This window comes from Cherax quadricarinatus, chromosome 7 (assembly GCF_038502225.1).
Source record: "Cherax quadricarinatus isolate ZL_2023a chromosome 7, ASM3850222v1, whole genome shotgun sequence".
Lineage (NCBI taxonomy): Eukaryota > Metazoa > Arthropoda > Malacostraca > Decapoda > Parastacidae > Cherax > Cherax quadricarinatus.
The window spans coordinates 55,412,996-55,428,135 of record NC_091298.1 but is presented as its reverse complement, the minus strand read 5'-3'; the positions used below and the strand labels follow the sequence as shown (position 1 = coordinate 55,428,135).

At 39.4% G+C, this 15,140-nt stretch overlaps 1 long non-coding RNA gene across 2 annotated transcripts; it reads right to left on the bottom strand.

Moving 5' to 3' along the window:
* Positions 1-2,224: 2,224 nt before the first annotated feature.
* LOC128686863 (uncharacterized) lies at positions 2,225-14,666 on the bottom strand. Of its 2 annotated transcripts, XR_008406717.2 has the most exons (4): positions 14,384-14,666; positions 13,329-13,583; positions 9,944-10,256; positions 2,225-5,987 (listed from the first exon to the last, which is right to left on the bottom strand). It is a non-coding gene; the product is annotated as an uncharacterized lncRNA (long non-coding RNA). The 2 variants fall into 2 exon arrangements; XR_008406716.2 differs by lacking the exon at positions 13,329-13,583 and having other exon boundaries at positions 14,384-14,657.
* Between the last annotated feature and the right edge of the window lie 474 nt (positions 14,667-15,140).

Sequence of the window (15,140 nt, the reverse complement as noted above, 5' to 3'; positions counted from 1 at the left end):
TTCATATTGCTCACTAAAGTGTTACAGCTGAATGGTTAGGCTATCATCTTCAAAGGGACATACCTATTGTTATGGAAGTCATTGCCCCCTGTGGTCTAGTCCCAGACCAGGTTTCTTGGTTAATGGCCTAGTCAGTAGGGCAATTGATGTTAGCAGCACTCAATCCATTGTGCACTTCAGTGCAACTAATTAGGAAATGTCTTAACCATATTTTCTGGCATATAAGGCGTGCCTTTTTCCAACAGTCCTGGGAAAAATCACCCTGTGCCTTATATGTTCAAAGTCAGGGTCAAGGATAGGCTTTGGGTTATGCTGTAGCATGAGGTAAGAGGGTAATTTGCCCTTGAATATGATTACTGATTTACTGTTATGATCCTTGTCATGTGCTTTATATGCTGGAAAATACAGTAGTTCCCTATTAAAGACAGCTAGTCTGCTAAGAATCCCTCTTGTGTATGAATGTTGAATTCTTTTTCCATTTACACTTATTTACCTTGTGCAACATTTATTTGTACCTGTACTTAAATAAACTTATTGTACCCTTTAATGTAATTATTTGGTAGATTCAACTTTTAGACATCCACTCTCACACAAGGGGAGGGGTAAGAGTGAGTGAGTGGTTGGTTGGTTGCAGACCTCACTCAGACCTAAAGGTGAGCATAGTGTCCAACATACGACTTGAGGCACACATCAGCTAAATAACCTTTGCAGCCAATGCCTTTCTGAAAACGCTAATAGTAGCCTTCAGGATTCTGAAATTCACCTGAGGCCTTCTAGACAACATACGTCAGGCCCATCTTTGAGTACACAGCACCAGCATGACCCTAAAAGATAAAGCATCCAGAAGTACAGAGGTATACAACTAGACTAGTCTCTAGAGTTGAGGGATATGACTTATGGGAGACTAAAGGAACTGAACCTGATGACATTAAAGAAAAGATGAACAAGGGGAGAAATGATACACAAAATACTCTGGGGGGGGGGGGGAAACTGACAGGACAGATAGGGGTATTCTGCTTGAGAGACAAGAATAATGTACATGGGGTCATAATTATAAATTAGTCACAGATGAGTCCTAGGATTGTCAGGAAGTACTTCAGCTGCAGGGTGGTCAGGTAGGAAATGACCTTGACAAACATGTGCTGGAGGTTGGCTCCATATGTAGTTTCAAGAGAAGCAAAATGACCCACAAGACTAGGAGAGAGTGAATCTGGCTAGTGACAAACTGAGAAGCAGAGCCAGGAGCTGAGATTTGACAGCTGCAACCATATATAGGCAAGAACTTATAGATAGGTAAACACACAAATGGCATTTAATCAGTACCTGTGATCAGATTATAATCATGGGGGAGTGCTAAACCCATAGGATTATACAGCACCTGTGAGGGGGATGGAAGGTATTCAGGCTTAATTCAGGGAACTGGCACACAGATCCAACTCCCTAGATCAAGAGCCCCTCACCAGTGTCGAGGAACCTCCCTTGAGGGGAGCTGCAGTCAGAACCTTGGTGGCATGGGAAGCCCCAACCTGTGCACCCCATGACACATACATATGTAGTTAAAAGTCCACCCATTATGAAAAGGTGATCAATAAGGGGTATGTTTGATTTGTGCCTCATTGTTTGCTCATCATTGCTTTACATATATATATATAGCTTAGTTTTCTAAATTTATCAACTAGCCATTGCTGCTACAGTCATTCTCGATTTTGCAAAATGTTTTCAGTCGGTACTGTAGAATGTTTGTTTTCTCAGCTTGAACCCCTATTAAAAAATCAGTGGGGGCTTACCAGCGATGTGCTTCAGTGTGGCGCAAAAAAAAAAAAAAAAAAAACTGAGTGTGAGTTAGTGATACTGTACATGATTTTCCATTTTAGCTGCTAGATGTATAGGAATATTATACAACCTCCTTTCCTGTGACAGTGCCAATAGGAAGGGCAAGAATACACCACCCAAGGTATCAGGATCACAGAACACAGTGGACCCCCGGTTTACGATCAGCTCCCAATGCGACCAATTATGTAAGTGTATTTATGCAAGTGCGTTTTTATGTGTATGTTTGGGGGTCTGAAATGGACTAAGCTAATTCACAATATTCCTTATGGGAACAAATTCGGTCAGTACTGGCACCTGAACATACTTCTGGAATGAAATATCGTAAACCGGGGGTCCACCGTACATGTATTACTTTTCCACTAACATTAAGGAAGGAAAAAAACAATTAGAATACATATTAAATACTGTATTCTGTCACACACATATGTACAACAGTAATCCAAACACATTCTACATTTAAACTCTGATGACTCAAGAAAATTTTCTTGGCATGTGGCATTCACTGCTGTTCTAATTTTATTTACCTGAATCCTCAAAAGTATTTTGTTTTCTAATAATTTTAAACAATAATAATGAAGTATTTATTAATCATGATATACAGTACTGTATAATATAATAATTACAGTAATCACAATACAGTGGTACCTCAAATTTCGAACAGCTCCCAACTTGAACAATTATGTAAGTGTATCTTTGCAAGTACTTTTGTAAGTGTATTTTTGGGGGTCTGAAACAGACTAATCTAATTTAAATTATTCCTTATGGGAACAAATTCGTTCGGTAACAGCACTCGAACAGCCTTCTGGGACGAATTATGGCTGAAATTCGAGGTACCACTGTACTATATAAAGTTATTATTAATTTTGCTGCTCAAAATTCCTATGGATATGTGAAAGAATTTTTCTGAAAATTATCCATAATTTGGACACGGCTCTGCACTAGGAAGACAGCCAGTTCAAAATTACACCTTTTAAACTTGGTATGACTTCTACAGCCTCTTTCCTTCTCGTTATGCACTATTCTATGAAAAGGACCCATCCAGAGCTAGCTATCAAGCTGGCTGACCAGCAGCATTACAGTCAACCCCTCTACTTACTTACTCTTTGTTCAGCATAGCTCTTGGCTAGCTACATTAATTTGCCACCCAGGCTATTCTCATGTGTTCTCAGCATCTATGCTTGCTCATCTTGACAATTGTAGGTAATATATATTTTTTTTTTCTGGGGCTTAGGATGGATAACTGTCATTGTTATGATGTGCTGTGCCTATAGGTGATGTTTTACAGATATGTTTTTCACTGATGAGAAATGGGCACCATGTAATGAAAGATTCTTACTTTCATCTAAGGGTGTCATGACACGTCTTAAGTGCCATTTAACTGTCGCTCAGTAGGGGACGTGAACTTCTGCATCCCTTGTCCCATATCTGGCATCCTCAAGACAAAGTTGGGGAAGAAGGCAGTGAAATTTATTCATTTCCCTTGGTTTTGAGCTGTTTAAGTCTACATTAATATCTAAACTACTTAATGAGCATTCAAGTTGGAACCCCTCATATTTCCTGTATAGGCTGTGTGAAGCAGTCTGATGGCTTGGGTTGCTCTCATCTTCCTCAGGGACTCTGTTGCTCAGAAGGAAATCCTGAGCTCCTGGCCCTTCTAGCTTCTGCCAGTTTGTACTGAAAATTCAGACAATGAGCAAGTCAAAGTTCACCTGTCCCTGATCACACCCACCCCAATGAGTACCTAGAGACTTAAACCTGAGTGTCAATATAGTCTCTCTTTGTTTATATTGTGGTTCCTTGGATTGTTTAGGCATTCAACTGGGTACTTTGGATTTCAGTCTTCTCCAATATTCTCTTGATCTGTAAAGGGACATAGATGGCAGGCTTCAATGGAGTCCATACTTATCCTCAGGGCACTCAACCTGGCATGATCAGGACTCTTAAATTTCAAAATCATTCCTGCCCAAGCAAAGCATCATGAGTTACGGCATAGAATATTATATCACCATAAACAAGAGTACCATGACTATACAATCAGGTTGTGCATTTGCAAAGTCTCTACAGGTCAGATCCTGTCATTGGTGGTTCTCTGCTGTATGCATGGGGAAGTATGGGGAAAGGGAAAGTTTTAGATGACTGCAAGGCTGCTTACCAGCTGCTGGGTTGTTCAGGAAAATGGGTATGCATGTAATGATCAGGGTTCTTATGCCTAGCAAGAGATTGGCTTCAGTCAACTTCTAGTGACTGACGCAGTCATATATGAGCCAGAAACACTTATCAAGAATTCAATTTAAGAGTAACCAACTCATGGTAAATGAGTGTTTCGATCCAAGTCAGACCGAAATGCTGTCGTAAGTTTTTCTCTTATGTGTGGGTTATTTATGTACTGTTCCAGTCATGGTATTGTGCCTCTTCATCCTAAGAAATTTTGATTCCCCGCTTTCATTTTACAATCCCTGTACCATTATTTGGGGCACTCTTGTAAGAGTTTCTAGTGGGTCATCAGAGCCCAAATACAAAAGTTGTTTTGAACTCACAACTCCATGAGCTTTCTAATTCTTGTGCTTTGATTATCCAACATTTTAAAGGCTGTCATCATGAATCACAAAATTTTAATAATACAACTGCAAACAAACTATGGTACAGGTGAGGCTGAACTCGCAGCAAGCGAGTCATTGAACTCCAGGCCAGCGATCAAGTCACTGGGCAATGACCTTTACTTTTTTATTGCCTTGGTGAGTGCCCCATAAATTTAAAGATAACCATATGATTTCATTTAGTGTGTGCTTGGTGGATTTCCCATGCCTAAATCTTTTCTCTTAAACATTCTTCTTGTGAATTTCACTATTACAGTGGACCCCCGGTTAACGATATTTTTTCATTCCAGAAGTATGTTCAGGTGCCAGTACTGACCGAATTTGTTCCCATAAGGAATATTGTGAAGTAGATTAGTCTATTTCAGACCTCCAAACATACAAACGCACTTGCATAAATACACTTACATAATTGGTCACATTGGGAGGTGATCGTTACGCGGGGGTCCACTGTATTATTAGATTAGTGATATTTAAAGATAAATATTCTCATAAAATGAACCCAAATATGAAGCAAAATATATACAAACAGAATTTAATGGTACAGTACTTTTATTTGTGAAGTCTAAATCCACATACATCTAGAAACCAAACCCTTGCAAATCTGAAATTTTGATTGTACATGGTTTTAAGGGCCTGCACTCTGAAGGGTTGAGGTATTGATAAGTTGCAGTTTTACAACTGTAGTATAAGCACACCTCTAGCAAGACAGTGATGGAGTGAATGATCATGAAAGTGTTTCTTCTTTTCCGGGTCACCCTGCCTTGGTGGGAAATGGCCGATGTGTTAAAAAAAAAATGGTTATGAAGGACAAAAACTTACTTTTGGCACTGAGCCTGATGATGAGTGGAGCTCACCACCTACCCATGTCATCTCTTCTACTCTAGTCATAAACTGATCAACCAATTTGCTGGCTACCTCTGATTAGGTCTAGGTTGTATGAAGTGGAGAAAAAGAAAATGGAAAAAGGTGGCACACACAGCTAAAAATTGCAAGACATTTCTAACTGGTAATGCTTAGAGGTGAATACAGCTGTGTTTGAGGTGGTTGTATTCCTAGTGAGCCTTTGGGATTAAGCAAAAATGCTTCTTTATACTTCAAAACGATGTGTACATATATTATTTGTATTTTTATTTATTTATTATCACACTGGCCGATTCCCACCAAGGCAAGGTGGCCCGAAAAAGAAAAACTTTCACCATCATTCACTCCATCACTGTCTTGCCAGAAGGGTGCTTTACACTACAGTTTTTAAACTGCAACATTAACACCCCTCCTATATGTACATTAAATGTCCTTGGTGCCAAATGGCCCAAACAGGTTTAGCATTTTGTGAATACAATAATAATAATACACATGTCTTTCCCTGTCATCCTAAAGCACTTGCAGAATGTTTGTATTTACTTTGCAGTATCATCCTTTGTCTCAGTGGATGAAAACTGGAACATTGCTTTCTCTTGATCCTGTTTCCCATATTTTTCGTCATATAAAAAGTTTGCTAATTCTTCTTGCTTCATTCGATTATGCCTTGCTAAAACTGGACTAATGCCCCACTTGTACCTGGAAGGAAAGACTAACATAGAGCAATACACAATATTGGCATTATCATAATAGTATTCATTTTTTATGAAAATTGAAGATACATTATAAGAAATTATATTGCTACTGGAATCATTATATGAATGTTTTAAAAAATACTGTACTATACATGGAATATGTAATGCATTTATGAAAGTGTAGTTCATACTACACTGTAAGAGCTGATTATTTTTTAATAATATATCGTTTATGGTATGTATGAGATTGCCTACGTGTGATTACACATATGTAGTTAGAGTACAGCTATGCTTTATATCTCTCTTCATTATTATCATGAAAGGGACTAAAACTGAGTGGAGTCATTAAAAGCAACATGGCATGGGTTAGGAAAATGAGGGCAGGAGGGGGTAAGGAAAGTTGAAAGTGAAAGTAGTGGAGGACACAGGCAGAAAGGGGAATGGGGTGTCACAGCTGAGTTAGCAAATCAGTATCAGTTACAAATTTATAGAATCTTCATTATAGGCAAGACTGTCAGAGGGCAGAGAGAAGAAATGTCTAGGAACAATGGCCAGAAATGCAACTGCAGTTTTTAGAGACCAATGATAAAAGTGATCAAATCAAATTAGACAAGTTAGGAAACAATGGCAGTGCATTGGATGCATCAAGAAATTCTTGTACATAGATAGATAGAATTCCATTATTCACATTATTATTATTATAATCAAGGGGGAAGCGCTAAACCCGGAGGATTATACAGCGCCTGGGGGGGATGTGGAAGGCATTCAGGCTTAATTCGGGGAACTGGAGCACAGTTCCAATTCCCTAAATCAAAAGCCCCTCACCAACATCAAGGAACCTTCCTTGAGGGGTCCATTATTCACAGGTACAGGTAAAGCTGCTGATTTTGACAAATGAGGATGCAGCTAATGTTGCAATGTCCAGAAGGGTGATTCACTTAAGAGACAGAAACTGACTGTTCCAGAAATTACTCATGCTTGTGATCTAGTGCCAGATGCAGTGGCTTCTATAAAAGCAGTGATGCTTTAACCCTTTCAGGGTCCCCAGGCCCTCTCCGAGACTTGTTCTTAGGGTCCCCAAATTTAAAAAAATTTATTTTTTCTTATGAAAAGATAGAGAATCTTTTCTCGATCATAATGACACCAAAAGTATGAAATTTAATGGAAAACTTGTGGAATTATGCTCTCACAAAGTTAGCGGTCTCGACGATGTTTACGCATTGGCGATTTTGACCACTTTGAGCCCTATTTTCGGCCAATTCCAGTGTACAGTGGACCCCCGGTTCGCGATGCTATCGGTATCCGATAAATCCGGTAACCGATGCATTATATCGCAGAAAATTTGCCTCGCTTCCCGATACAAAACCCGGTATGCGATGTGGTTTGTACGAGATGTGTCCATGTGTGGCCTGAACTGCCCCTTGTGTGCCAGTGTTTACAAGCCAGCCAGTGTGCGCGCATCTAAGGATACATTCGGTACATTCCATATTATCCATATTATCACTGTTTTTGGTGCCTGTTTTTGCAAAATAAGTCACCATGGGCCCCAAGAAAGCTCCCAGTGCCAACCCTTCGAGACCAAGGGTGCTAATGACTGTTGAAATGAAGAAAGAGATAATTGCAAAGTACGAAAGTGGAGTGCATGTGTCGGAGCTGGTCAGGTTGTATAGTAAACCCCAATCAACCATCTCTACTATAGTGAACAAGAAAACGGCAATCAAGGAAGCTGTTCTTGCAAAAGGTGCAACTGTGATTATGAAACAGCGACCACAAGTGTTAGAAAATGTTGAGAGACTGTTATTGGTGTGGATAAATGAAAAACAGATAGCAGGAGATAGCATCTCTCAAGCAATCATTTGTGAAAAGGCTAGGCAGTTGCATGACGATTTGATAAAAAAATTGCCTGCAACTAGTGGTGATGTGAGTGAATTTAAGGCCAGCAAAGGTTGGTTTAAAAGATTTAAGAATCATAGTGGTATACATAGTGTGATTAGGCATGGTGAGGCTGCCAGTTATGTTGTGCGACAGAAGTCCAGTGACTCTCAAGCCGGTCCTAGTGGCATTAAAAGAAGAAGGGAAGTAACCCCAGAAAAGGACTTGCTACCTCAAATCCTAATGGAGGGGGATTCCCCTTCTAAATGCTAACACCATCCACACACTCCCCTCCTCCCATCCCATCAATCATCACCAGATCTTCATTAAAGGTAAGTGTCAATTATTCTTTCATTATTTATTGTTACACGTATTTAGTTATTGTTGTTATTGTAATTACTATTCTATTGCATTAAACTTAATATTTCATGTGGTAAAAGTTTTTTTTTCATACTTTTGGGTGTCTTGCACGGATTAATTTGATTTCCATTATTTCTTATGGGGAAAATTGATTCGCTTTCCGGTATTTTTGGTTTACGATGAGCTCTCAGGAACGGATTAGTATCGCGAACCGGGGGTCCACTGTACTAGTCGACAAAAATCATAACTATTTCGCTAGAACTCCATTTTTTCTATTGAATGAGTACAAGAAACCACCCATTTACCAATTTCAACTATCCAATAAAGTGGTCAGAATTTAGCAATTTTGCCAATTTCACACACATTTCAAAAGATGCCAATTTCCGAATAGGGTCCAGAATAAACAAGAAAGACATTCCTGGCACTAAAATAACAACTTCTCTGTTCGTTAGTCACATCCCCAGGCCCCTCTTATATTTCTTTGGCTTTCCACTTTGAATTTTTATTCTTACAAAAAATAGAAGATTTACTGTTATGCAGACTACTGCATTAGTGTAGAAATGGTATAAATAATATCAGCGCACTTGTTGATGTGTATTGGACGCTTGGCATGACTTATTTACTTTTGAACTTCGGTAAAAATCGAACATTTCTGCTACTATGAGCTCAATTTCAAGGTACTTTTCATTGTAAAACCAGTCAAAATCATCTCAATTTCTGTAATATGTCTTCCATTCTATAAAATGAGACCAGGAAAACTAGAATACAACAATAAATACCATACGAAAATACAGTGCAAAGTCGCTGTTTTATTCCAAAAACACGGTCAGTTTTTTTTTTTCTCATTGCGCACTGTGTGCTACAGCATTTTTTTTTTTATACTGCGCACACTGACCACATAGACCCATTCTTTCATATGTAGGCCTACCAGCTTTCTCCAACTAGATTTGAGGGTGCTAGAATTTAGGCATACTAGTACGTCAAAAACCCTGGGGCATAAGCTGTACTAGTACTGCCGAAACCCTGAAAGGGTTAAAGTGCATCTCAATGTACATTATGAACCACATGGCTGTGGACTACAGGTAGGTACAGTGGAGGGTATAGCTGAACAAATGCAGTATTAACAACACTGGAAGACAGGTATGAAGAGTCCTTCAAAAGCGTAATGATCTCTTAGTGCATCGAAAAGGTCACAGAAGTCTGGTGTGCCCTCCTTCATGAGATGCTGAAGGCAGGGGGAACCTGGACTCCCATTTTTCCTACTACATTAGGGTAGAGGAGCTCGGGGAAGTATTAGCATCTGAAGATAATGTACTACTTGGAAATGGTTGTACACTGAAGTGCAAAAGACAAATGGGAAAATCCTTCATAAATGTAATAGTCTCCTGGTGCACATACAAAAGCAAGCAGGTGTGCCCATTCTTGAGGGTCAGACACTTTACTAAGAATGCTCAAAGAAAGTTTGGAAATGGGAGGGTTAGGGCAACAGTCCATGCAAGAATAGAAGACCAATAAAAGGTGGCATCCTTGATGCAGATTAGCTAGAGTTTCATTATATGATATGGCCATTGTTTCCTCTTGCTGTTCTATCTCACAGGTAATGTATTTTCCATTTTCCTTAGAGACAGTATGGGAAATGAAAATCAGCATTTTTTTCAAAATGTAATAATATATAGCATATCCTATAATATGTGTTGTAATTAAGCCTTGAAAATTTTTAATACTCACCCAATACAAATAATAACAGAAAGGGCTAAACCAGCACTGAGGAGTGGGAACTGAAGTGCCATCTTTGGACTAAGTATGCTTGTAGATAATTTGTAAAGTTCATGTGAACAGAGTGTATATAGTGACACTGTTACACTACTTTTACTTTGATTGTTCAATAATGGCAACACCAGCACGTGTAGTTTGTGGAGAAGATTCCAAGTCCAGAGATTGATTCTTTTCCTCCCTCAGTCTTATGAGCAGTGGTTTCCAGATATAAATTCCTCCAATAACTCCTACAAAGGTAGCAACTGCAATCTGAGTCCCAGTTAACCTGAAAAAAATAGAAAACAAATTTTTTGCAATAATAATAGCTTTGTGGTAAAACACTGGACCTGTTACTCTCAGGACAACGGTTCAAGCCTCTGTCCAACTTTATTTAATCAGTAAATAAATTTAAGTGCTAAACCTGTATGGGTCATACTGCACTAGGCAGATATGCAAGGGTAGGGATGTGTGAAGGTTAGGAGTGAGTGAGGAGTCTAGTGTGCGAGGGGTAAAAGTTAGTGGAATTAGGGTAGTTTTTAGCATAAAATATTTGAAATCAGACTTTTTTCATTTGATTAAAAAAAAAATAAAGAATCCAAAATTTATATCTATAGTAGTACAGTGGACCCCCGCATAACGATCACCTCCGAATGCGACCAATTATGTAAGTGTATTTATGTAAGTGCGTTTGTACGTGTATGTTTGGGGGTCTGAAATGGACTAATCTACTTCACAATATTCCTTATGGGAACAAATTCGGTCAGTACTGGCACCTGAACATACTTCTTGAGTGAAAAAATATCGTTAACCGGGGGTCCACTGTATATCCAATAATTAATCTTCCACTGCTTCCATTGTAATTTTTTCCTCCAAATCCCTTCAGCAAAAGACTTCTCAGATGATAACTTGTAACAGTAGATGGTATGTGAACACTGAAGAGTTCAAATTCAAATCTTTCATTTCTTTGCCTAATGTGTGATTGACATGTTATAAAATATTGTTAAGCACAAATACAGCAACTAGCATGCCTGAACATTTCAGTCATACTAATTGTAATGTTTACAGACTACTTACATAGGTTATGGAGTGGTAAATTTTAATTACTATTCATTATTTTACATTATTACAAAATACCCTTTAATTATATGTACATAATGGAAAAGAGCAACTGGATAAATTGTATGTTTAACTCCTTTACTTTCAATGTTTATTGCAGTATATCTGTATATTGTTTATACACTACTGTATTAGCAATACAGTAAAGTAATGGAGTTCCTTTTACTACATATTTTTTTAATACTGTTCTGATTTAACACGCTCGGACAATCCTCCCTACTGGTTTGTTATATCAAGGGTTTACTGTATAATTGAGAGTTAAATGAATCATAAATATACTTACAAATATGCATGATACCTTTTTCTTGCTTGTTTTAAAATACAATAATGCCTCCATACAAAATTTACTTTTAAGCCAATTTTGCCTTCAACAAAAATTGATATTTTGATTATTTTAAAATCTGAGATCTGAGAGGGCTATCTTATGTAGCAAGAGTGAATACAGTCCACCCCAAAATTTGTGGAGTTCCTTATTTGCAGAATTTAATTATCCACAGTTTTTATTAATGACCTAGCTGTGAATAGACTGGATTATCCACAGGTTTTCCCCTTTGCCATGCCCAAATTACTTTTCATTCTGAACATTCTTATGAATGTCAAAATTAACCTCCTGGGAATTTTGGGGTTGACTGTACCAGAAGAAAAGAGCTGCAGGTATTGTTCACAAAGGCCATAGAGGGACAAATAAAGATTGAATTATGAATATGAAACTAAAATATGATGCAACAATGTCATCTCTTGACAAAAATCTGAATATGCACAAGTCACAAATTTGTTGCCAAAACATGCCGGAATGATTAGGAGTTCAACAAGAGATTTTGGTCTCTACTAGAAAGGTCAGGGAACCAACTCTAATATATGAAGAAAAGAGAATGAGAAGAGCTGAGACTATGTACTGTGAGAATCAAAAATGGTAACAAATGCTGCAGCAGTGGCCTGGTGGCTAAAGCTCCCGCTTCACACACGGAGGGCCCGGGTTCGATTCCCGGCAGGTGGAAACATTTCGACACGTTTCCTTACACCTGTTGTCCTGTTCACCTAGCAGCAAATAGGTACCTGGGTGTTAGTCGACTGGTGTGGGTCGCATCCTGGGGGACAAGATTAAGGACCCCAATGGAAATAAGTTACAGTCCTCGATGACACACTGACTTTCTTGGGTTATCCTGGGTGGCTAACCCTCCGGGGTTAAAAATCTGAACGAAATCTCTCTCTCTCTCTCTTAGCAGATATAATAGCAATTTGAACAATAGGTATCAGGAGACCTGGAGAGAGTTCCGGGGGCCAACGCCCCCACGGCCCGGTCTGTGACCAGGCCTCCTGGTGGATCAGAGCCTGATCAACCAGGCTGTTGCTGCTGGCTGCACGCAAACCAACGTACGAGCCACAGCCCGGCTGGTCAGGAACCGACTTTAGGTGCTTGTCCAGTGCCAGCTTGAAGACTGCCAGGGGTCTGTTGGTAATCCCCCTTATGTATGCTGGGAGGCAGTTGAACAGTCTCGGGCCCCTGACACTTATTGTATGGTCTCTTAACGTGCTAGTGACACCCCTGCTTTTCATTGGGGGGATGTTGCATCGTCTGCCAAGTCTTTTGCTTTCGTAGTGAGTGATTTTCGTGTGCAAGTTCGGTACTAGTCCCTCTAGGATTTTCCAGGTGTATATAATCATGTATCTCTCCCGCCTGCGTTCCAGGGAATACAGGTTCAGGAACCTCAAGCGCTCCCAGTAATTGAGGTGTTTTATCTCCGTTATGCCCGCCGTGAAGGTTCTCTGTACATTTTCTAGGTCAGCAATTTCACCTGCCTTGAAAGGTGCTGTTAGTGTGCAGCACTAACAAACAACTTGTCAGTGAATGACATTAAACAGCAACATTTTTTTTTTTTATGAAAATGTGCTTAACTCACTAGGGTCTTATCAGCACTGTACAGCCAGAACTGAGCACTCATCAGAGAAAAATATCATACAAAAAGAGCATAAGTCATACAAAACATTTATTGTACAGAGCAGTACATACTATAATAAAATATTAAGAATATTACAATAAAGAGCCAGGAACAGATGAAAATGGCTTGATTCAATTCCACCTGTTCATACACATTATTACCTTTACACCTTCATTTGCATATTATAATGTGAAGGACCCATCATCCTTGATGGGATAAAATAAAACTAGCAAGTCATCTAGAAAGAGTGCACTTACTAAGTGATCCATTTTTTAGAATTCATATATTAAGAATAATCGTACCTTTCAAGGGAGGTTCCTTGATGCTCTTGATCCAAGGAATTTGACTTCGGCTTCCCTTGCACTGAAAGGGAATGTCTCCCATTCCCCCAGGCACTATATGACCCCTACAGATTTAGAACTCCTCATGAACGTAATAATAATAAGCCTGTAATTTTTATCAACAATATTCACTTCCAAAAGGGGATTCCCTAGAAGTTTTCTAGCTCAGCTAACTTGAATGTTGAGATAAAAGATCCTCCTGGTTCTTGTTGACTTCTGAAATTCAAAGACGACTTAATCCATAATTGTATCTTGACTTGACATTGTCTATATTTAATTATTATTATTATTATAACCAAGGGGAAGCGCTAAACCCGGAGGATTATACAGCGCCTGGGGGGGGATGTGGAAGGCATTCTGGCTTAATTTGGGGAACTGGAGCACAGATCCAATTCCCTAAATCAAGAGCCCCTCACCAACATCAAGGAACCTTCCTTGAGGGGGTCTATATTTACGAAAGTATAGTGCAAGTTAATTTTTGGGACAAACATCCCAGGGAGAATATGGGGAAATTAATCACCGAGGATCAGGCCCTTAAAGAGAAATGCTCAATGTTTCCGACAACCTTTGTCTAGTAAAGTGATAAGTTTATTCAGGTATACACAAATCCAATTACATAGATTATCATACATAGCAGCATGTGTAGAGAACCTGGGATAATCCAAAAAAGTCAATGTGACTTAGTTCCATTGGAGGGACAATTTGGGTTATTAACCAGGATGATTAGTAACTCAGGATGGCTCAACTGGGTTATCCTAAATGGCTTGTTTAAACTGGGATTCCATTGCTGCTCTTCCTCAGAATGTGACCCAAAAATCTGCCAACACCCAGGTACCTGGGTGTTGGCAGATTTGTCCCCCAGGATGACCTAACATCCAGGTACCTGGGCGTTAGGTCGCATCCTGGGGGACAAGATTGAAGGACCTCAATGGAAATAGTCCTCAATTGTGAGATGACTATTGGGTTATCCTGGGTGGCAAACCCTCCCACGGGTTAAAAATCTGAACAAATCTTACCCTCGAGGACGTCTGATCATGTTGTTGGGTTGAAAAGTTTACACGACTCGAGGACTGTATGAGCCTTCTGTCCAGGGCTGTCCTTCCTGCCTATTTGGTAAGTAAGTTTATTAAGAACATAAGGAACACTGCAGCACGAGGCAGGTCCAAGTTGCCTACTGGCTTATGCGATTGACCCAACCTAGTCAGGTCCAGGTCACATCCACTTGAGGAAGGAGCACGACATCAGATCTACTAGCACAAGCTAGCCAGGTCCAACTAACATCCACCCACACTCACTTATGTATTTATCTAACCTATTTTTAAAACTACACAACGTTTTTGCTTCTATGACGGTACTTGGGAGTTTGTTCAACTCATCCACAACTCTATTACCAAACCAGTGCTTTATTCTACCTGAATCCGATTTTTTCCAACTTGAAACTATTGCTGCAAGTCTTGTTTTGGCTAGATATTCTTAGCACGCTATTTTCATCCCCTTTATTTATTCCTGTTTTCCATTTATACACCTCAGACATATCTCCCCTAATTCTACACCTTTCTAGAGAGTGCAGATTTAGGGCCCTCAGTCTATCCTCATAGGGAAGATTTCTGATAAACGAGATCAGCTTTGCCATCCTCCTCTGTACGTTTTCCAGCGCATTTATATCCATTCTACGGTGACCAGAACTGAGCAGCATAGTCTAAATGAGGCCTAAACAAAGATATATAGAGTTGAACAATCTGATGATTTCTATTATTTATACTTCTTGATGTG